The sequence below is a fragment of the Panthera uncia genome, chromosome X (assembly GCF_023721935.1).
Source record: "Panthera uncia isolate 11264 chromosome X, Puncia_PCG_1.0, whole genome shotgun sequence".
In the NCBI taxonomy this organism is placed as follows: Eukaryota; Metazoa; Chordata; class Mammalia; order Carnivora; family Felidae; genus Panthera; species Panthera uncia.
Genome location: NC_064817.1, coordinates 90,549,391 through 90,574,124, shown reverse-complemented (window position 1 = coordinate 90,574,124; position 24,734 = coordinate 90,549,391). Strand labels below are relative to the sequence as shown.

Below are 24,734 nucleotides of genomic sequence, written 5' to 3'. Positions count from 1 at the left end.
CCACGCAGGCACCGCAAATATTATTTTTTTTAAAGTTATCTCTCCTCCCAGCGTGGGACTGGAACTCACAACCCTGAGATCAAGAGTCACATGATCCACTGATGGAGCCAGCCAGGCGCTCCATATCTCCCTGATTTCAAAGCCGGTGCCCCTTCCACCTTATCAAACCACCTCCCAGCTAATTGAGATACTTAATATAATAGTATCCTTTAAAAAAAAAGTTGTTATTTGAATCCATAGTGATTAAAACAAGTTTTTATTTCTTAAAGAATTTTTTTTTTTTGCCTATTTGTCCATTTTGGGGGAGAGAGAGAAAGAGAGAGCGAGCAAGCAGGTGAGGGGAGGAGAGCGAGGGAGAGAGAGTACGTGGAGCCTGACATGGGGTTGGAACCCATGAACCTTGAGATCATGACCCGAGCCGAGTCCAAGGGTTGGATGCTTAACCAACCCAGGCGTCCCCCCAAGTATTTTAAATTATAATTTTCAATTACAAAATAGAACAGTGTGTTTGTAGTTGTGTCCATAAAGTATGCTGTCCAAAGCCACGCAACAATGTCAAAGATTGATGGGAAATCCAAATATGAGTAAAAATGTTCCTCTGAATTCATGCATTTCATCGAGCACCAAAACCCACAAATATTTTACTTCTATTTGTGTACGTTATTCTTTTTGCCACATTTGTTTCATCTGGGTGGATCCTTTAATTTTATTTCATTTTCTTTTTAAAAAAATTTTTTTTTAATGTTTATTTATTTTTCGGACAGAGAGAGACAGAGCATGAACGGGGAGGGGCAGAGAGAGAGGGAGACACAGAATCGGAAACAGGCTCCAGGCTCTGAGCGGTCAGCACAGAGCCCGACGCGGGGCTTGAACTCACGGACTGCGAGATCATGACCTGAGCTGAAGTCAGGCACTTAGCCGACTGAGCCACCCAGGCGCCCCAATTTTATTTCATTTTCTATGTGGCCTTCTCCTCAGTTATTAACATGGCATTGGCTGCTGCCTTGGGGTTGGGTATCTGCTCTACAGCACGGAGAACCTCACACTCTCTTCTCCTCAATCAACACACTGCTCATGACCTCCAACTTGTTTTTCCCAATTGTAAAAGTTTACCGAACCTGGTTAAAAAGTCAGCCATTTGGTTATATTTGCTACTACCTTATGCCATGTGGATAATATTTTAAAATTAAAAAAAATGGGGCACCTGAGTGGCTCAGTCAGTTAAACGTCCGACTCTTGGTTTCGGCTCAGGTCACGATCTCACAATTTGTGAGTTCGAGCCCCGCGTCAGACCCTGAGCTGCCAGTGCAGAGCCTGCTTGAGAGTCTCTCCTCCTGTCTCTCTGCCCCTCTGCTGCTTGTGCTCTCTCTCTCAGAATAAATACGTAAAACTTAAAAAAATAAATTAAAAAGACCGCATGGTATCTAAACCAGGATTAGAAAAGTTAATGGACAGCTTAAAGCGCTTTCGATGAGAATTAATTTCAGAAATCCACACAAAAGTAGCGTTGTCCTACCATGCAAGACTACCATCCACAGATTTTGGCCAAAATGTTGCTTTCCTCCTTACAGAAGGGGATCTGGGTCTTGAAGATGTAGGAGACAAATCACGGGTAAAGGCTTTCATTTTTTTAGTTGTTTATGGCAAATTATTCCAAGCTCTACAGATTAAATGGAATTTGTATGGTCCTGGTCTGACTGCGGTAGGTCAGGTCATGTTGATCCAAGGCTCGACCATAGGAATCATAGCATAAATGTATTTTGTCTGAGACAAGGGTAACAGTGGAAGAAACGATGATAAGAAGGCATCCAAATGTATCACTTCAGCCCTATGCGGCACGTCTATATAATTGGATCTCAGACAAGGGTCCGTGGAGGCCATCCCCCAGCCTTTGTTGACCGAACTGCCCAATGGAAAGTGGGGTGTAATATCCAGCCTAATGATTGTCTGTGTTACAGACTATGCGAGGAAAAGCTCTGGGTCTTTTAAGCATTCAAGCCGAGCCCTAAACTATTCATAATGTTAGAAAGGTCAAAGCAAGCTTCTTCAAAGCAATGTAATAGAAAAATAAAGACCCCAATGTTCCTAACTAACGTTAGGACTGAAAAAACAAACCTCTATGTTATCTACGTCTGATCAGTAATAAACATTAACATATTCACTTCCGAGTTCCAAAAACCTGGCAAAGAGAAGATCCCTTTATCTTCTCATTCTTTGGATAAGGGCCAAAGGATTTGTTGTCTTTTTATTACAGTAGGATACTCCATGCTCAAAATAACGAGGGGCACCTGGGTGTCTCAGTTGGTTAAGCGTCCAGCTTCAGCTCAGGTCATGATCTCGAGGTTCGTGAGTGAGTTCGAGCCCCGCGTCAGGCTCTGTGCTGACAGCTCAGAGCCTGGAGCCTGCTTTGGATTCTGTGTCTCCCTCTCTCTCTCTCTCTGTCCCTCTCCCACTCACGCTCTGTCTCTCTCTCTCTGTCTCTCTCAAAAAATAAATAAACATTAAAAATTTTTTTTAATAAATGAGGAATCACTATAGAGAAAGGGCCCATACACAGAATGCCATCGGGATAGGGGTATAAATCCTTGTTTGACCTCCTTAAACATAAGGAATATAAAGGTCCCATATAAATGTGAAAAGTTTAAAAACTGGAATCTTCATACATATTCATATATATGAATATATGCCTATGAATATGTATGAATATAGCAAAATCTGTGACAGTCAATAATCTTTTTGGTTCTTATAAAGAAGACAATATTGAAAGTTTAATTTTTTAGCAAGTTTGCCAGTGTTTATTATTTTAGAAAACGTACTACATAATTAAAATATGGATTTCCAAAATGTATTGATACTAAGATCCTACTGTGGCTATTTTGTAATGCTTTTCTTTTTCCCTTTTATGAAACGTATTTGGAATTATTAAAAATAATACAATAAATAAAAACTGGAATTTTTACGTTTTACTTCTGGCTTCCCTAACAAAACACCATAGACTTGGTGGCTAAAACCACTGGAATTTATTTCTCACAATTCTGGGAGTCCACCATCAGATACTGGCAAGGTAGGTTTTGTTCTGAGGCCACTTCTCTTGGTCTCTGCAGGTGGTTGCTTCTCGCTCTGTGCTCACAGGACTTCTTTGGGTTAGAGCAGGGTGGGGGAGGAGAGAGCAAGCTCTCTGTGTCTCCTCTTATAAGGGCACTGATCCCATCAGACCAGGCCCCCTACCCTTATGACCTCATCAAACCCTACAAAGCCCCACCTCCAAATACCATTACAGTGAGGGTTAGGGCTTCAATTTATACATTCAAGAAATTGTTTTTAATGTTTATTTATTTTTGAGAGACAGAGCATGAGTGGGGGAGGGGCAGAGAGCGAGGGAGACCCAGAATCCAAAGCAGGCTCCAGGCTCCGAGCTGTCAGCAAAGAGCCCGACGCGGGGCTCGAACTCAAGAGCCCTGAGTTCATGACCTGAGCCGAAGTCCGATGCTTAACTGGCCGAGACACTCAGGCGCTCCTATCAATGTATACATTTTGAACGGACACAAACATTGACTCCATAACACTTTCCAAATATATATGACTGGCTTTTTAAAGCATTTGCAACATTTATTGATTGATTGATTGATTGATTGCTTTTAAGGTTTTATTTTTCAATTGTGAAAAGAACACGTAACGTGAAATTTACCATCTAATCATTTCAAGCGTACAGCTGATAGTGTTATGCTCATACTGTTATGCAATCATCACTTACATACAACACCCAGTGCTCGTCACAAGTGTCCTCCTTAATGCCCATCACCTGTCTAACCCGTCCCTGACCCACCTCCTTCCATTAACCCTCAGTCTGTTCTCCATTGGTAAGAGCCTGTTATGGTTTGTTTCCTTCCGTTCTCTTTTTAATGCCAGTGCTCATGGAGCTACTTATTTTCCTCTGGGTACGATCTGCTACCTACACACTGGACACCCAGGAAAGCCAGTGGTGTAGATCAGGCCAAGTCTGGAGGCTTTCTTCACTCAAGCAAAAAAGTAAATCAAAGTTTAAAAAAGCAGAAAGATATAAACATAATTAACTAGAACCAATAAATGGATTCAGTAAGGTCTTAGGATGTAAAATCAGTCTACAGAAATCCATTGCATTTCTATACAGTAATGATGAAGCAGCAGAAGGAAAAATTAAGAAAACAACCCCACTTATAAATGCACCCAAACCAATAAAATCCCTAGGAATAAACTTAACGAAGGAGGTGCAAAACCTGTACTCTGAAAACTATAAAACAATGAAAGAAATTGAAGATAACACAAACAAATGGAAAGGTACTTCATCCTCATGGATTGGAATAATAAATATTGTGCAAATGTCCACACTGCCCAAATCAATCTAAAGATTTAATGCAGTCCCTATCAAAATACCAACAGCATTTTTCACAGAACTAGAACAAATAATCCTAAAATGTGTGTGGAACTACAAAAGCCCCTGAACAGCCAAAGCAATCTTGAAAAAGAACAAAACGGGAAGTGTCACAATCCCAGATCTCAAGATATACTACAAAGCTGTAGTAACAAAAACAGGTATGCTACTGTTACAAAAATAGACCTAGGTCAATAGAACAGAATGGAAAGCCCAGAAATAACCCTCCCAGTATATGGTCGGTTAATCTGTGACGATGGAGGCAAAAACATGCACTGGGAAAATGACAGTCTCTTCAACAAATGGTCCTGGGAAAACTGGACACCAACATGCAGAAGAATGAAACTGGACCACTAACACCATACGCAAAAATGAAATCAAAATGGATTCAAGACTTAAAGGTGAGACCTGAAACCATAAAAATCCTAGAAGAGAGTCCAGGCAATCATTTCTCTGACATTGGCCATAGCAACGTTTTTCTAGACATATCTCCAGAGGCAAGGGAAATAAAAGCAAACATGAACTATCAGAACCTCAGCAAGATAAAAAGCTTTTGCCCAGCAAAGGAAACAACCAACAAAACTAAAAGGCAACCTACGAACAAAGAAGATATTTGCAAATGACATATCTGATAAATGGTTAGTATCCAAAATGTGTAAAGAACTTACGCAACTCAACACCAAAACCACAAACAATCCATTTAAAAAACAGGCAGAAAACACGAACAGACATTTCTGTGAAGACGCCGTCCAGATGGCCAACAGACACATGAAAAGATGCTCAACGTCACTCATCGTCAGGGGAATGCAGATCAAAACCACCATGAGGCAGTAGCAGCTGCAGCGGCGGTGGTTCAGTAGCTGACATGCAGCTCTTGGTCCACACCCAGGACTTACACACCCTAGAGGTGACCGGCCAGAAGAGGGTTGCCCAGATCAAGGTTCATGTAGCCTCGCTGACGGGTGTTGCTCCGGAAGATCAAGTTGTGCTCCTGGAAGCCAAACCCCTAGAGGATGAGGCGACCCTGGGTCAGTGTAGAATCGAGGGTCTGATCACCTTGGAAGTAGCCGACCACATGCTTGGCGGTAAAGTCCATGGTCCCCTCATGTGCGGGGAAAGGAAAAGGGCAGACTCGCAAGGTGGCCAAATATGAGACAAGGAAGACAGTTGAAGCCAAGGGGTGGGTGCAGTACAACTGTGCTTTGTCAATGTTGCGCCCACCTTTGGCAAGAAGAAGGGCCCCAGTGCCAACTCTTAAATTCGTTGTAACCCTGGCTTCCCCCAATAAAGCTGCTCTAGTCTAGTAAAACAACAACAACAACAGCAACACAATGAGATATCACCGTACAGTTGTCATAACGGCTAAAATCAAAAACACGAGAGGAGTGCCTGGGTGACTCGATCGGTGAAGCATCCATCTCTTGATTTTCCCTCAGGTCATGATTTTACAGTTCGTGGGATTGAGCCCCATATTGGGCTCCGTGCTGACAGCATGGGTCCTGCTTGGGATTCCCTCTCTCTCTCTCTCTCTCTCTCTCTCTCTCTGCCTCTCCCTTTCTCTCTCTCTCAAAAATAAACATTCAGAAAAACCCACAAGAAATGACATGTGTTGGCAAGGATGTGGAGAAAAAAAGAACCCTTATGCACTGTTGGTGGGAATGCAAACTGGTACAGCCACTGTGGAAAACAGCATGGAGGTTCCCCAAATAATTAAAAACAGAAATGCCATATGACCCAGTAATTTCAGTCCTGGGTATTTACCCAATGAATACGAAAACACTAATTCCAAAAGATACACGCACCCCTACGTTTATTGCAGCATTATTTACAATAGCCAAATTATGGAAGCAACCCCAGTGTCCCCTGATAGGTGAATGGATAATGAAGATATGGTATGGATACACAATAGAGTATTACTCGGCCGGAAGAAAAAATGAAATCTTGCCGTTTGCAACAACATGGATGGATTTAGAGAGGGTAATGCTAAGTGAAAAATCAGTCAGAGAGAGACAAATGCCATATGACTTCACTTACAAGTGGAATTTAAGAAAAAAAGTGAACAATGAAAAAAAAAAGAGACAAGGGGTGCTTGGGTGGCTCAGTCGGTTGAGCATCCAACTCTCGATTTTGGCTCAGGTCATGATTCCAGGGTCGTGGGATCAAGGCCTGCATTGGGCTCTGTGCTGAGCATGGAGCCTGCTTAAAATTCTCTCTCTCTCTGCCCATCTCCCCTGCTCAAAAGGGGGGGGGGAGAAACCAAGAAGCAAACTGATGGTTCCCAGAGGGGAGGTGGATGGGGGGAGGGGTGAAACAGCTGATGGGGATTAAGAGTGGATTTATCACGATGAACACTGAGTAATGTATGAAATTGTTGAATCACTATATTGTACACTTGCAACTGATATAACACTGCATGTGAGCTATACTAGATTTAAAATAAAAAAAACAATAAGATAAATAAACAAAAACAATTAGCTCTGGTTCTCATCAACCCTCAAATATTACTTTCTGATTTTGATGTTAACTCCAGCTTAAAAAGAACGAACTAATCTTCAGTATTTCAATACTGAAAGTTAGAGTCCCCTGTAATTTGAGCAAAACTTCAATATTTTTTTTCTATTGAGAGGAAATTCACATAAAATTAACCATTTTGCAGTGACCGATTAAGTGGATTACAATACTGTATACCCATTAACGCTCTCCAGTTCCCAATTTTTTTCATCACCCCAAAAGGAAACACCATGCTCCCCAGTTCCCAACGCCCAGCACCTGGCAACTACTGATCTGGTTTCTGTTTGTATGGATTTGTCTATTCTAGACGTTTCACATAAGTGGAATCACACAACACGTGACCTTTTGTGCATGCCTTTTTCACTAAACGATGTCCATACCCTACTTTGTTTATTCATTCACCTATTGATGACTATTTGGGCTGTTTCTACGTTTTGGCTATTGAGTTAGACTTTTTAAAAAAACATTTCTTTAATGTTTATTTATTTTTGAGAGAGAGAGAGAGAGAGAGAGTGTGTGTGTGCACGAATGAGTAGGGGAGGAGCAGAGAGAGGGAGACAGAGAATCCGAAGCAGGCTCCACACCGTGAGTGCAGAGCTCCATGCGGGGCTTGAACTCATTAACTGTGAGATCATGACCTGAGCCGAGATCAAGAACCCGACCCATACCCGACTGAGCCACCCAGGCACCCCTCCTGAGTTAGTTAGACTTCTGACAGTTCAATCAAGAGTCACAATCCCCATATACCTCCCTCCCTTCCACATGATGAGATTATCTACCCTAGAAACAGGATTTTGACTGCTTTAAGTATTTTGTGGCACTTTGGCTCTGTTCCCCAGAACTGTTCAGTCTTTTTTTATCTGCAAGCCTAAGAAGAATCTGTCTCATTCACCCAGCCTCCACAACAGAAAAATTAATCTGTCCCCACAGCATAAACGGTTCCTTCCCTTCCTCTGCATCCCTGCTGACCAATCTTTCCCTAAATAGGGTGCCTTTCAACCTCTGCTTTTGCTTTCCTGCTATTTTCCATCTGTATTTTGCCATCTATGCATTTGGCCCTGTGCAAGTGATCTGACACATGCAAGAGTATTTGTTTCTGATCTAGACTAGCCCCTAAAAATAGTCTGATCTTATATAACTCAGCTACTCCTTAGCATAACTTTCACAACACATTTGAACAGAATTAATATGAACCGCGTTTCAGCTCTCCCCTCCTCCCACTCCCATCCCTACTCCATCACGGTTGACCAGCCTCACATCAGCTCTTGGCTTGGTGTCTAAAGAATATAGTTTAGTTTAGTTTAGTTTAGTTTATTATGGTTTAGTTTAGTTATTTTGTGAGAATGAGAGACAGAGAGAGAGAGAGAGAGAGCAGGGGAAGAGCAGAGAGAGAAGAAGAGAATCCCAAGCAGGCTTCGGGTTGTCAGCACACAGCCTGACGTGAGGCCCTGTTTCACAAACCATGAGATCATGACCTAAGCTGAAATCGAGTTAGATGCTTAACTGACTGAGCCATCCGTGCACCCTTGAAAGAGTATATTTTAGTTAGATAAACAAATTCCTACGAATATTATTTTTCTGACGTAACAGAATGCCTCAATCCAGGTACGCGGCTCATTTCTTCTTAAGAAGCACCATGAAAATTGAGTACATGGTAAGAAATACAGGTCAGCAGGATCAGATGGCCTCAGGGGGCCCCTGAAATCACCTTATGTCAGCAGCTAGTTTCTCTGGGTCTCAGAAGGCCTATTCAGGTAGCCAGTGCAAGAGCCATATCCTTCACACTTCTACTCAAGGCGAACTTATTCCTGGATGTTCCTCAGTCCTGTATGGTGCTAAGGAAATATTGTCATTAGGATTCTAGAACCGGGGCACCTGGGTGCCTCAGTCGGTTAAGCGACGGGACTCTTGATTTCAGTTTAGGTCATGATCTCATGGTTTGGGAGTTTGAACCCCACATCAGGCTCTGTGCCATCAGTGTGGAGCCTGCTTGAGATTCTTTGTCTCTCTCTCTCTCTCTCTCAAAATAAATAAACTTAAAAAAAAAAAAAAGGATTCTAAAGTCAGAGGAGGCCATGGGGATATCTCCTTACCCAGTGCTGGTTTTCCCAATAGACGGTCTAAGCACATGTTTGCAAACCTGGGGCACAAACTTTTTTGGGGGTGGGAGGATTTGGTCTATACTATTTTATATAGAGCATCAAGATAGGCATCACGGGAAAAATAGACTATGTCGTAGAGTGCTATATACCTAGTTGCTAATACCTTGTTATTTTATTTTTAAAGTTGTCATATAGTAAATCCAACACTTTGGGGAACCACAAGTTTTAGCAATGAAATTTCCCATCAGATCTTTAGTTTCGTTTACTTATTTTCTTTTCCTCTTCGATGTGAGGCTGTACTTGAGTGACCGAGTGGACTTGAAGTTTACTATAAACAGGTACGTTAGATGCACGGGGAAAAAAAAAAAAAAACCTCTATAGGACGAGGGAGGGAACCGTACGCACAAACGTATTAAGGCGGAAAAATCAAGGGAAGCGGTCTAGTGTGAGCAAAGGAGAATATGGGATGCCCGCAGAGAATAACATAAGATAATTCGGGAAACATGTGTTCACTTGGGTACACAGAGGAGCTAAGAATGGTGTCACTGTCAATATTTGGCCGAGCTGTTGAGAGATATAAAATCTTTGCTTCATAGGCCAAGATAGCAGCTAGAACCTGACAAACCTTCTCTCCAAGGTGCTTCAGGGGAAGTGCTTGGATTACTTCAGGGCATCGCAGCTTTTCTGTAAACAATATGAGGGTGTCCTATTGATCAATTGCCGCAAGCCGCTTCAGGTCCGCTGCTACAGCTGGCTGGGGATTGAGTCTGTTTAAATAGACCAACCATCTCTGTGGGTCTAATCTTCTAAATCATGACGTTGCTACTGCTGGGATTCTTCTGAACAAAAGATACTCGAATCTCTCTCCGGCCTTGCCGAACTAAGGGCGTTTGGATATTCTGACACCTGTTCTGACATCTATTCTGAGATGATTTGGAGAGACCAACAGACCAATGTCTATCGTAAGAGACATTATACCAACACGATGTCTTGCCACCAAAGAGGAACCAAGCTTAAATGGCCGCATGTTGGGGCGCCTGGGTGGCGCAGTCGGTTAAGCGTCCGACTTCAGCCAGGTCACGATCTCGCAGTCTGTGAGTTCGAGCCCCGCGTCAGGCTCTGGGCTGATGGCTCCGAGCCTGGAGCCTGCTTCCGATTCTGTGTCTCCCTCTCTCTCTGCCCCTCCCCTGTTCATGCTCTGTCTCTCTCTGTCCCAAAAATAAATAAAAAACGTTGAAAAAAAATTTAAAAAAAAAAATAAAAAAAAAAATGGCCGCATGTAGGCTTAAGTTGAAATGTGAGTTAAATTGTGAAATGGCAAAGATCACTTATGGAATGAACTTTCCCAGAAATTCAAAAAAAAATTCATTTTCCTAACGGTGTTAGGCAGTGGAAGTCTCGCACGGTCTGGAAGCAAAATTTCTCCAAAAGCTGATTGCATTCGAGTATCTGTTCTAATTCATTTATTCATTCAACAAACATTAGCTGAGCACCCACTCTATGCCGGGCCCTATTCTAAGTCTCGGGGATGAGGCGTGAACAAAACCAAGTCTCCGAGGCATAGATAACAAATTAGTCCACAAATAGGCCCTCTATCATCACATGGTGATAATTACTAGAAGGAAAATTAAAACAGGAGACGCGGATAGAGCATGAATCGGGCAGTAATTTTATGTCAAGTCAGGGGCAGCCTCTCTCAGGTGGTGATGTTTGACTAGAGACAACAATATAGTCAAGAGGTAAACTAAGTCAGGTTCCAGGGGAAGGATATTCCAGGTCACGGGCGCAGCAAATCTGAAGGTTCTGAGGTGAGAATGCGTTTGGCACGTTATGACAATGACAGGGAGAAGAGTGTGGCTGGGGCAGGGTGTCCAAAAACAGTGAGACGTAAGGGCTGAGAAGTGTACAGAATCAAAAACATGTAGGGGCATATTGGCCCACGATTAGGATGTCAGGTTTGATTCTCAAAGTGATGAGAATGCTAACTGAAAAGGTTAGCATGATTATGATTTACGATCTGAGCGCTCTCTGCTTGCTCCTGTTTGTGTATAGGTGAAAATTTGCCTCCCAATTCCTGATGGCCTGTTGATGTGGCCTCCTGAAAAGTCCTAAGTCTTGTTATTTTGGGCAGGGTGAAATGGGTCTTTAAGTTCAGACCCCAGGAGAACTCAGTGGTATTCCAGTTCTCTGCCATAACTGTTTCGGTTTTCACGTCTTTCTTTCTGGTGGACACGGTCCGAGGCCCCTCATTAGTGATTGGCTGACAGTAGCCTACTCAGCTTTAAGGACACCGGTCCATTTTGCAACCCTGGCTGTCCTTGTCCCCAAGCCTGTGAGTAGGATAGCTGTTGGACATGACTTTACTGTTAACGGCATTTCATTACTTGGGCTCTCCAAAACCATTACTGACCCAATGATAGGGCTCCTGATCCTCTGAGACTTGTCCTGTTACCTTGTTCTGTCACCTCTGGCGTCAAAACGTATTTGCAAATAACCCCCCAGCGACTGTGGTAAAAGCCCCTTTGTCTCCAAACGGGTAAGCACATACCTGGATAGCTTATAACACAATTTAGAACCTACAGTCCTCAAATTACCACATTGTTCCAGGAATAGCTTTCATTCTGTTTTTTCCCCCCTCTCTCTTAAAGAAAAACCGAGAAGTTTTTTTACCAACCAAATGGTAGAACCAGATTTAGAATTGAGTAAGAGCTATTTGTGAAAAGTATGAATCTATGTCTTTCATTATATGTGGCTTTGTTGCTAAAAGATCCTAATTTGCCATTTAAAATTTCCCCTTCCTCAGTGCCTAGACTCTAAACTTTGCTGGCATTTATTTAGATCCTATTTTTAATTAATTAATTAATTTATTTATTTATTTATTTATTTTTAAGGAAAACTCTGCACCCAACCTGGGGCTTAAACTCACAACCCTGAGATCAAGAGGTGCATGCTCTACCGACTGAGCCAGCCAGGTGACCCTGAGATCCTATTTTTCAAAAAAAGCTTCCCCCTACCACTTTTATTTGAAAATACACTTAAAACTTGCAAGTTCTTGGGAAAAATACGGAGAGTGTTTTATTTTTGTTGTAGGCATCATAAAAATAAATAATCAAGACTAGTATTGGTTTGAACTTTACCATGGAATATGTCCACGAAGAAGAAAGCAAGCCAGACTAACCTTGACTTTCTCTCCTCCAGCTTTCTATAACAAAGACCCTCTGACACAAGTTAGTTAAAGCTTTTGAATTACTTATTGTGGCATGCCTCCATCGTGAAGTTTTGCATACTCAGAATGGAGATTTTTGCCCCGATTCCTGTCTTTGGTTTTTTCCAGTTATTTCAGTCACTATTTTACTTCATTTGGATTCCTTATCATTCAAACAACAGTATTTGGGAGGACGAGCTATGGGTTGAATCAGACTGATTGTCAGTTCTGATTTGGGCGGAAGGTTTATGACACTCAACAGTGCTGTAGCTCATTGTTCAGTATTCCAAGAAATATCACTGATATGATTCTCAAAACTTTCAAAATCTTACAAAGAATGTTGGACAGCTAATGTGTTTCAGCCATATTATTTCAGAGCAAATCTCCTAAAAGATTGGTAGATGTCCCCTACCCTTCCCCAAAGCTGACTTTGGCTATAAAAAGGTTCAAGTGAAATAAGGTCAGCTAACTGAAGTTTAGCCTCCATATGTCTTTACTGTAATGCAAAGTCTACAGTCACCCGGAGTTCTAAATTTGGCAAACTTTTCAATGTAGGGTGCCACCTCGCTGACTTTTATTAGTTTTGGAAGGAAATAAGCGTGAGTCAGGTGCAGAAAGAGAACTCTCTCTCTGTCTCTCTCTGCTCAGAAATTTTCTCCCAGGCAATCTCCAGACGGAGTTAACATGGTCATCTTAAAATGAAAATTTCCCATCGATACGTTAAATATATTGCCCTTGACTTTAGGTAGCAAGTGGGTTGTTAGGGGTTCGAGTTGGGGTTGGCACACTTTCTCTGTGAAGATCCAGGTAGTAAATATTTCAATCTTTGTGGGTCATATGGTCTTTGTTACAGCTACTTAATTCTGCTCGTTGTCGTATGAGAGCAGCCATAACGCATAGCTGAATGGGCATGGCTGTGTTCCCATAAAACTTTATTTACAAAAACAAAGCAGTCTGACCTTGGCCCACAGTTCCATAGTTTGCTGACCCCCTAGATCATAACACTTAATTAGAGTAGAGCATAGGTCTCTTGGCAGAATTATTTCAACACAGCCGGAGGACATCACGAAATGATTGGACAACGAAGTGAATGCCTTGAGGTAGGGTGGCTACTTTATAATTTTGCCATCGACCTTGGTGTCTTCTTTCTATCAGAGCCACCTCGTCTGCTGCTTTTAGGCTTGAGGCTAAAACAGTAGAAATGGTAGATATTTATTTTCATTGATCTTGCTCTCAGAATTCCCTCAGAAATAACAAGACCTGACATTTTTTATACATTAGAATTTCTAGATGTCTTGCCTAGAGCAAATTTCGTAAAGCACCTGGTGACCTTAAAAAAAGATTTTTATAGGAGCACTTGAAAGTCAAATAAGTAGAATTTATTTCAACGCATCTCCCTCCAGTTTATAATTTTGCACTTGGCCAAATATCACTTTACACTGTTTCGTTCTGTTCAAAGCCTATTTGAGCTCATGTAAGTGGTTTTGCGTCCAGACTGAGACACGTCTTTGTTTATTACTTTATATTATAATAACCGTGTATGACTCTTCCCTGTTTTTCTATTGAGGCCCGGAGGGGGAATATCCTTCAATGAGCCCTTTCACATCTGTTTTCTCATTTAACATAATTTAATTATTTTTGCAGATGAATCATAGGGAAGATAAAGTTACTTGCCCAAGGTCACCCAACTAGTTAAGAGTGCAGCCAACCTTCCAAAACAGGTCTGTTTGACTTCAGAGGTATGAGTTTTCCACTACATCACAATGCCGACAGGAAGCTCCTTGTAGTTCTTGGCCGCCTTTATCTTCATTATTTTTTTTAACCTAAGCTGTTTTCAAGTAAATCACAAAAGAACTGAGTAACATAGTATTTAATTCTTTTTATATAGTTTGGAAGTACATATTTTCAGAAGGAGATATGGTGGATGCTTTTGTTTAAACAACTGTGGTTCTATGACTAGAATATTTCCAAATAAGGGTGACTTCCAAAAATTATTTGCTTTCTTGGCAGACTTCGTACATTCTTTGTGAATGCAACTACGTTTCCCTTCTTCCTTGTTTAGGAAAGAATCATATGTTAATAACATTTTTCGAGAGGTGTGGCTTGGTGATATTCTTTTCAGATTTGAAATAACTAAACTTCCTGGCATCCTAAGTTCAAATTGTGGAGAAGCCAGCTCATGAGAAGTTCAACATTCTGAAATTGACTTTTGTTTGGGCATCGCTCTGCATAGCCCTGAATGTGCTTATGAGTGAGGGGTAAAAGTGAATGCCAAAATCTTAAGTACAGATATTGAAGCCTTTTCATCAAATAGGAGATAAATTCCTTTCTGTCAGGATGTTTATTTCCACCACCACCCGCCCCCCCCACCTTGGGAGGAGGAGAAAACAGTGAATCACCACATGATAAAAAAAAAAAGTGGGGCTGAGAGAATTGACCCTTAAAATTGCTATAGCATATACGACTCTCAGACTCCAATCCCTGTAGTCTAACATCTATATGTCAGACCTTGAGCATCAAGGGCTCAATGATGGGGGACTTTTGGGGGGGAAAACTAACCACAGTCCTTCTTAGGGTCTACTCAAGGAGGTCAACTTCACACTGTCAACCTCTTATGTGGTGTTGCGGGGGGTGGGAATCGGGGTGGTAACAGGTGATGAGAGAACAGGCTTGTGGTCATTAATCACGGGTCTATATAGGTTACTGCTGAGATGTCCACTCTCCTGGGCCACATGGTTCCTTTAAGTCAGAGGTCCTTGGCTGCCTTCCCACTACCCTTGGGACTCTGGAATCATTGCCAACTCTGCATTTAGACCCACCTGCTGGGAACACCTCGCAGACATTGCTTTCTAGGGTCTTGATGCTTCCCTGCTGGAGCCGCTATGAAATGAAATGAAGTAAAAGGTCCTTGGCTGCCTTCAAGAATCTCTTCTGTTTTGGCTTCATTCCCCTCCCCCCAACTTGGAAGAATCTATTTCTAGTGCGAAGACAAGCCTTCTCCCTTTCTCTCTCTCTCTGTCTCTCTCTTTTTTTTTTTTTTTTAGAAATGTTTATTGTTTTTATTCATTTTTGAGACTGAGGCACAGAGTGCGAGTGAGGGAGGGGCAGAGAGAGGGAGACACAGAATCCGAAGCAGGCTCCAGGCTCTGAGCTCTCAGCATAGAGCCCGACGCGGGGCTCGCACTCCTGAAGCGAGATCAGGACCTGAGCCGAAGTCGTGCCTGACCGACGGAGCCACCCAGGCGTCCCTCCCTTTCTCTCTTTTAAAGGTCCTCTCTCCCTGTGGAATTGCCTCCTCTATGAGCTTAGACTTTTTGAATCACTGACCTTGCAAGCTGCTTCTGTTTTTGCCTGAGGTGCCCTACCTCTTTCCCTTAGGGCAACAAGAACAGAGCCAGTTACCTGCTTGCACGGAGGGAAGACAAAGGGCAGAATATACTGAGAAAAAAAATAGTTAAAACCTCAAAACATCATCCCTTCACCTCCTTCATCAGAACCAATAGATTGCTTTCCTGTGAAGGTTTCCCAGGACTCCACACCCTTTGATTTGGAGCACAGAAGGAAATGTGATCTGGTGACTTTCTCCAAAGCCAAGTCCTTAAAAGCCCCCACGGTGAGAAGTTGGGGCCATGGTGCTGAATAATGCACTGCTCTTGTGAGAGTTTCGACTTCTCTCTCTCATCACAGAACAGCTTTATGGAAGAAGCCGCCTTTGCTTGCTAACCTCGCCAGTTGGGTCGTCCTCCCTCTGGGCTCTCCTCAAGCTCCCCCTTCCGCTGGTCCCCCCGCCCCCCTGCAGTTCTGCCGCCGTAGGGAACAGCCTGCTCTCCCAAGGTCTGCAGTGTGATTCAGGGCCCTGTCAACATGAGCTATGGAATCAATCATTTTCAGATGGATTGGAGGTTTTCTAATTATCATTGATACTGATTACCGAGAGGTGGATTGGACCACAACCAAGTAAATGCTTCTCAGGCATAAGGCCACCAAAATGGCCAGGCACGTTGTGCTGGAAGAAATGGAGCTCGGAACCTGAGACTCTGAGAGGTTAAAGGGCTTGTCTGAGTTCAAACAGCGAGTTCGTGAAGGGACGGAGGTGATTAAAAGCCACCCCTGAGAAGTATGCCAAGCTCAGAGTTGTGATAACATTCGTAGCACCGTCTGATAAAACAACATCATATAATAATTGTCAGCATGGGTTCTAGACCCTGACCGCTGAGTTCCTAAGCTAGTTTCACCACTTACAAACTGCGAGACGGGGCCTTGTTACTTTGCCTCTCTGTGCCTCAGTTTCCTCATCTGTAAAATGGGGACAGTAATAGTACCTGCTTCATTGGTTGTTATGATGCGTGGATGAGTCAACATATGCAAAAGCACTTAGGACAGCGCTTGGCCCATTGTGGGTATTTATATTTGTTATTATGAAATTGTCATTACTTTGGAATAATATCGCAGTGGCATATTGAGAGAAGTCTGTAATCACCGAGGAACTGGCGTAATCACTTATTCACTTGTTAAACATCCAGGGAAATCATGGGTTCATTAGATGTTGTAATAATTTTAATAGCCGTGTGTCTGAAAGCTGTAACGTGACTTGGAGACTTCGTTTTTAATAATAGATGATTATAACGTGTTTGAAAATGCTTATCTTGTATAATGCGTTAAGAGAGTAAAATGATGGAGGGGACATAAATATTATAACTAGCAATTGAAAACTAAAAATTAAAGCAACAGATAAATGCCATTATTCTCTTATTTTCCATGACTAAAAACAGTTTTTGAAATGTTTATTTTTTTGTTTTGACAGAGAGGGAGAGTGCACATTCATGCTGGTGCAGTAGAGGGGAGGGGCAGAGGGAGAGAGAGAATCCCAAGCAGGCTCCGTGCTGTGAGCACAGAGCCCAACATGGGGCTTAATCTCGAAAACTGTAAGATCGCGACCTGAGCTGAAATCAGGAGTGGAACGCTTAACTGACTGACCCACCCAGGTGCCCCTAAAAACATATTTAAGTGTGGGTGAATATGTTTTGAGATGCTATTCTAATACACTGTTGCAGTTTGGAGAGTTAACTTGAAAAAAAAATATTCCAGGAAAACAATATTTCTTAAAATGTTGAAAATTGTTTTCCTCTCTGACATCATAATCCCAGATCTAGAAATGTGTCTTAAGAAAACAAACATGGAGCACCTTGGTGGCTCAGTCGGTTGAGCCTCCGACTTCAGCTCAGGTCACGATCTCACGGTCCGTGAGTTCGAGCCCATGTCAGCTCTGTGCTGACAGTTCAGAGACTGAAGACTGTTTCGAATTCCGTGTCTCCCTCTGTCCCTGCCCCGCCCCATCCCTCATGCTCTGTCTCTCTCTGTCTCTGAAAAATGAATAAACCTTTAAAAAATTTTAAGAAAACAAACATATAATCAAAATTAATATTTATCCGTATACATTCCATGATAAGTTTAAATTAGGAATTAGAAGTAACCTACAAGCTCAACAATATTATGATACACCCATATAAAGATATATTGTGCAGCCATTAGGAGTCATGCTTATTTTTCAAAAGCTTATTTCTTTATTTTTGAGAGAGAGACAGAACACGAGTGAGGGAGGGGCAAAGAGAGAGGTTGAGAGAGAGAATCCCAAGCAGGTTCCATGCTGCCAGCGCAGAGCCCGATGGGAGGTTTGATTCCACAAATCGTGACATCATGACCTGAGCCAAAGTCAAGAGTCAGACCCTTAACTGAGCGACCCAGATGCCCTAGGAATCATGCTTTTAAGAAATGTTTACAGGGCACGGGGGAGTGCTCACATTGTAATGTTAAGTGAGTGAAGTCCGATAAAGAAAACTGCATATACGGAATATCAGAAATTATGTTTAGTAGTATATAGTAGAACCCTATACTATAGTCAAGTAGGTTATTCAAATAGTGTTTTCTTTTTTCTCTTCTAACAAAAAAATATGGGTATAGAATGTCCAAAGCTTGTGACTTGTCTCCACAATGTCATCAATGTCCCAGGCTCCTTCTGTCTTTGCATTCTATCATCTTTAGCCTGCGGCTTTTGTCCTCATGCTTGTCACCTCAAGGTCACAAGGTGACTCCTCCATATCCAGCCTCACATGCTTGCTCCAGGCCAGAAAAAGAAAAAAAAGGAAATAGCAAGGGGAACCTGGTGCTTATTATAATTTTCTGTACAGATAGTCTGAATTGCAATGGGGCGACTTAGGATTTTTCGACTTTACGATGGTGCAAAAGCATTACGCATTCTGTAGAAACCATACTTGCAATTTTGGAATTTTAATCCTTCCCCAGGCTAGGTACAATCTTCTCGCGTGATGTTGGGCCGTGGAAGCGCTCATTCACCCCTGATCTCAAGGGTAAACAACTGATATACCCGTTCGGTCCCCACAATTCTGCTTATCGTTTTCAGTGTAGTATTCAATAATTTACATGAGATATTAAACACTTTATTATAACATAGGCCTTGTGTTAGATGATTTTGGCCAACAGTAGGCTAATGGAAGTGTTCTGAGCACACTGAAGGTAGACTAGGCTAAGCTATGATGTTCGGTAGGTTGGGTGCGTTATATGGGTTTTTGACTTTTGATATTTTCAATTAATGACAGGTTTGTTGGGACATAACCTTAGTGTAAGTTGAGGAAGATCTGTATTCTTCAAGTTTTCTACAGTGAACATATACTACTCTCATAATCAGATAAAAAGCAATTTTTATTTACTTTATGGTTATTTATTTACTTTTTAAAATAAAGTTTGTTTATTTTTGAGAGAGAGAGAGAGAGAGAGAGAAAGAGATAGAGAGAGCGAGCACGGGGCAGAGAGAGAGGGAGACAGGGAATCCCAAGCAGGCTCCACACCGTCACCACAGAACCCCATGTGGGGTTTCAACTCACGAACTGTGAGACCATGACCTGAGCCAAAATCAAGAGTCGGACGCTTAACCGAATGAGCCACCCAGGCACCCCTACAAAGCAATTTTTAAACAAGATTTCACAGACATTTCCTTTCTACTGTGGTAGAATAGCAAACATTGGAAAAACAACCTATATGTTAATCGGTAGATAACTAGCTAGTTATGGTGTATTCATACAATGTGACATCTTAAAAGCTTAAAAAGTGAAATACATCTGAATATACCGATGTAGAAAATGCTCGTCACAGGACATTTTAAAGAGCAAATTTCCGAACACTCCAGTCTCACTGTTTTTAAATACAGAGACATTTGGACAAGGCATAGATATCTTTATAAACAGAGATGAGGCTCTCTAAGACTATTTCCAAGCTATTAAGTTTTCTTGGGGAAGCAGTATTGAGGGAAGGAAATATTCTTCATTATTTTTAAAATTAATACTTTTGGGGCACCAGGGTGGCTCAGTCGGTAAGGCATCTGACTTCAGATCAGGTCATGATCTCACAGTTCGTGAGTTCAAGCCCCACGTCGGGCTCTGTGCTGACAGCTCAGGGCCTGGAGCCTGCTTCGATTCTGTGTCTCCCTCTCTCTCTGCCCCTCCCCAGCTTGCGCTCTCCCTCTCTCAAAAATAAACATCTAAAAATAAATAAATGAAATCAATACTTTTCTTTATCTGAACTCATTTTTGCAACAAGACCATGATGTTTTATTATTCGATCTAAAAATATTAGAAGTAAACAAAATATTCAAATTAGCCCAATGAAGGCTTGTGGCCTTTAAGTCTCCAAACTTCTGCTTTCGAGATAGGAACTTTTGTTCCTTTTGGGTATCGCGGAGTAGGAGACGTTGCCTTCCACAACTTCAGAAATGTGCTGTTGAATGAATGAGTTGATACAGTGCATGGACAAGAGTGACGAAAGGCATCTAGAGAGCCCAGAGGAGTAGGAAGGGCGGTTTCAGACCCCAAGATGCACTGTGTTCTAAAAGGCAAGTCCAAGCTTTAAACACTATACGGCAAGCCTTCAGGAAGGAACAGTCCGATCCCTCTACTTGGTGGTCTTGGATTTCACATGAATATTTGCTTGGGTTCTTGATTGCCAAAAATGGTCCCATTGTGCTTCTGCAAGCTGTTTATACCTTTCTTACAGGCGATCCTTCTTTCCTGGACGATAGCGGCAGATGACATTTTGGAGCACACCGCTTTTCCCTCTCTGCGATCCGAAGGCCCCCGATTACCCCTCAGGAGCAACCGCAGCCTTTATGTACACGGCATGGGGAAGGTCTATGACGAAGGGCAAATAGGACTTGGTTCCAGGGTGAATGGTTTTCCGCTTCCGTCATTTAAACATGCCCCCAACGCTGAAAAATGCAAGGTGTCATTTTACGTATAAAAGCTCCTGCTGGGGGTGGTTGTGGAAAAAAAGTGTTTGAACTCAAAACACTGAACTTTTGGTATTTCTGCCAAACCAGCCCCCCCCCCTTCCCGACCTTTTGTAAGACAACAAAGTAAAACAAGCAGCTTCTACGCCCAAGAAAGATTTATCTGATTTGTTTAATTAAAAGTATGAAGAATTTTCTTTCTTAAATTCTTTCCCATTCTTTGATTCCCAATGTCTATGCTTCCAGTATTTTTCCATCTGCTTCCTTTTTTTTTAAGAGAGAGAGAGAGAGAGAGAGCAGGGGACAGGGGCAGGGGGAGGGAGAGAGAGAATCTTAAGCAGGCTCCATACTCAGCTCGGAGCCCAACACAGGGCTCGATCCCACGACCCTGGGATCGTGACCTGAGCTGAATTTAAGAGTCAGGCACTCAACCGACTGAACCCTCCAGGTGCCCCTCTGTCTCCTTCTTCTATCATCCAGAGAAATTTCAAAGAGGCTTCCCTAACTTCTCTCTTTCTCCTTTTGTGGAGCCCACAATGTGAGAAAGTCTATTATTTGTCTGAGTTTCTGTTTTCTTCTCTGGCCACCTCAGAATCGGATATGAAAATTAATTAATATATATGTGCATTGCTCGTGAAGTCATTAAAGATATGGACAATCAGGGGCACCTGGGCTGCTCAGTCGGTTAAGCGTTCGGCTCTTGATTTTGGCTCAGGTCACAGATCTCATTGTTCGTGGGATCGAGCCCTACATGGGGCTCTGCATTGGCAGCGTGGAGTCTGCTTGGGATTCTCTCTCTCTCTCCCTCTCTCTGCCCCCTCCCTTGCTCATGTACTTCCTCTCTATCTCTCTCTCTCTCTCAAAAATAAATTAAAAAAAAGGTTTGGGCAATGAAGTGCAAAACGTTATAACGTTACATCCGCACCTATTGTTTTGAACATCATCTAGGGGGTTCTGGGCCTCTTGTTAATACTGAAATGCCTTGCCTTTAGGTTGGATAGTAGGAATGAAAAATTCAGGACATGGAGGGAAACACCAGCAATGGCTGATGGTTCTCATTCTCTCTTGCAGAGTATGCCAAGGGATCTGCTGTTCTCCTACGACCACCTCACAAAGGCCAGTGGGGTCATCCTAGTGGAGATTCTCTACTGCTACCATCACCCGTGGCCACACACTCCATTCTTCAGGCCACCATCTGGACTCACCATGTCCACTTTCTGGAAGAAAAGGTCCTCCCGCATGGGGCAACCTCCACTATCTGGAATGTAGGCAAGCAAGGGTCGAAGGTTGTTGCTTATTGTGACACGGCTGCAAAGAAGATGGAGAAGGCCTTCTACCGCCAGGGGGCTCTCTGGAAAGGCCCAAGCCTGGGGTTTGGATCCTGCACTTCCCAGCCGCTGGGGTGCCCAGCATCATCTGCTAGACCTCTGGGAGTGGGGGGAGCCATTGAAGACCACCTGAGTCTCCTGCATCTGTAAAGGGTGGGGACTTTCTTCACTTCAGGTGACAGACCAGCAGCAGCCGCTCCCAGCCCAGGATCCAGACGTCGCTCTGTGGGTGCACCTCACCCCCTTACTGTCTGAGCAGGAGACATTTTGGATGCATCCACAACATTCACCTTTTGAAGTACAGTAGCCTCCCCCGTATCTGTGGGGGAATACATTACATATATTATGGGTTTTTTTTAATTATACATACCTACGTCAACGTTTAATTCATAAATTAGGCACAGTGAGAATGAACAGCTATAATAATAAATGGAACAATTATAACAAGATACTGTAATAAAAGAAATGCAAATATAGTCTCTCTCTCTCTCTCTCTCTCAAAATATCCTGTTGTACTGTACTCACAATTCTTGTGATGATGGGAGGTAATAAAATGTCTACCTGGTGAGATGAACGGGTGTGAATGACGTGGGCCTTGTGACGTAGCGTTAGGCTATTAGCGACGTTCTGACACTGTGTCAGAAGGAGCATCTGCTTCTGGACCACGGTTGATGATGGGTTAGTGAAATCAGAGAACAAGGGGCGACCCCTGTAAGGGCCCTGGTTCCCTGGACCTGGTGGAGAGGACAGTGGACATCTTGAGTGTGCAGACCCACAGGAGATGAGCCCTTTCTCGCCAGCCTGGCCATGGACGTCAGGGCCTCACTGTGGGCCAAGGCTGGCCCCGGCCAAGGCCTGGACACAGGCCGCCTGGTCATCTTGGACCTCAGACCCTGACTGCGTGACTTCAGCCCCTCAAGGGGACTGTGTGCTAGTCTTTTCCATACAAAATGGGAAACCGCTTATTTTAGGAGGGAGGTGCATTTTAAGACTTGAATGAAATAAAAGTTCCTCCATTAAGTTAGAAAAGGTTTTTTGAATTCGAATGTATTTTAGTAATTAGCTTTGGGACCTTTAAAAACAAATGCATGATGCGAAACTTTTAACCCACTGAAAACTAGCCATCTTCATTTAATGCTTCCCGAAAGAACACTCGATGAAGGTTTTCATGGGTTGTCAAATAAACATACTTAGGAGATGAATTTATGGCAGCATTCAGGAAACAGGGCAAGCCAAGCCATGAAATTGCATCCTGTGTCATTTGGGATGCCTCACTTGCTTACAACTGTTCTGGTAAGCTCTTTCCTGTAATGGCTTTTGAGTAACCATGGCCCTCCTTGCTTCTTGTTGATTGCTGACATCTCTGAAAAATTATCATTTTCAGAGTTTTGGACAAAGGGGAAAATGCCTTGGCTCCAATATCAGTCCCTTTCTTAGCACTGAACATGTGATCGCTCACTAGGGCCTTGGTTCTCCATTTTTCCCTGAGGGCATAGGTATTGAAAAGAGAATTGGCTCAAGCTCACTGGTCTTACCCATCCAATACATGGTTGCTAATACGATATGATTGGCCAGACAGTTTGGGTATAATGTTGTGGCGGTGTGGCCACAGAATTTTGATTTATTCCACAGGCTCTTTTGCAATTTTATTACTTTCCCCACTCGGGTCCATTTTTTAAAAATTATTATTTTAAGGAAAAAAGTTACAGTTAGGTTACGGCTACACCGCACTGCCACATTAGCCATTTTGTATTCAATTTTCATCTTTGACTGTCACAAAGTCTAACATTTAAAGCACTGATATGAATCATTCCAAGATGTTCTGCTTCTTAAGACAACATAATAGCCGGACCTACAGGTTCCCAGTCTGGTTATTAACGTAATTCAACCAGCCAACCAGCCAGGCAGTGATCCAGTCCATGGCTCAGCCATTGAACCCCAACAAAAAACTAATTTCTTCAGTTACAGCAATCTTGTTTAAAGGCTTATAATTTGCGTCATGCTCTTTTAACGGACTAGTTTTCCAGAGCGCATCTGGAAAGCGTGTCTGGAAAATGGAGATGCTATGGAAAACAGAAATAAAAGTAGGGAAAAGGGGGATCATCTTCAGATGTGTTCACCGTGTTTCCCTCCAGTTCTGTTTTTAGCATTTGACTACGCAGTCTGTTCAAGTCCAGATAAATTATTGCTTCCCACAGGTCACTGTCATTCTTTCCACTCATCTCAAAGCAATTCATCATCATCTCCTAAGTGGGTTTTGACTTACGCCGCGCATTGAAAGGATAGACCCGAGGCTGGAGGTGAAATATTATCAGAGATTGGGACTACAAACATTAAATGCTTGGCTTTGTTCGTAGGTGCTCCCCAAGTTCGATTATGTACACTCAGGTTTCTGCCGCATGCCATTCTGTCCCTTTTGTACAAAACACTCCTTGATTCTCTTGCCCAACTGATTAATTCCTCAAAGTCCTTTGACATTCAAATCAAGTGTCACTTCTCCTAGAATGTCTGTCTTTCTTGACCTCTCCCCCTAGATAATAAAAGGATACAAGTCCTTTTTTTTTTTTGATACTTCCCGTTGGCCAGAAAATGTACCGCTTTGAGCTCATTATCCCTCGTGACTGTCGTTAAGTCATTGTTTCATTGCAGCCTAAAGGTATTAAATAACTTTTCTTTTTTTTTTAATGTTTATTTATTTATTTTGAGAGAGACAGAGGGAATGAGTGGGGGAGAGGCAGAGAGAGAGGGGGAGAGAGAGAATCCCAAGCAGACTCTGCACTATCCTACGAACCATGAGATCACGACCTGTGTCGAAATGCAGAGTTGTACGCTTAACGGACAGAGCCACCCAGGCGCCCCCGTATTACGTAACTCTTCA

The 24,734-nt window shown here is 42.7% G+C and overlaps 2 pseudogenes; both read left to right on the top strand.

Annotated features, from left to right (window-relative positions):
- Positions 1–5,270: 5,270 nt before the first annotated feature.
- On the top strand, positions 5,271–5,669 carry LOC125931928 (ubiquitin-like protein FUBI; annotated as a pseudogene).
- Positions 5,670–8,513: 2,844 nt separating this feature from the next.
- LOC125931371 (UDP-GlcNAc:betaGal beta-1,3-N-acetylglucosaminyltransferase-like protein 1) lies at positions 8,514–21,951 on the top strand (annotated as a pseudogene).
- The last annotated feature ends 2,783 nt before the right edge of the window (positions 21,952–24,734 follow it).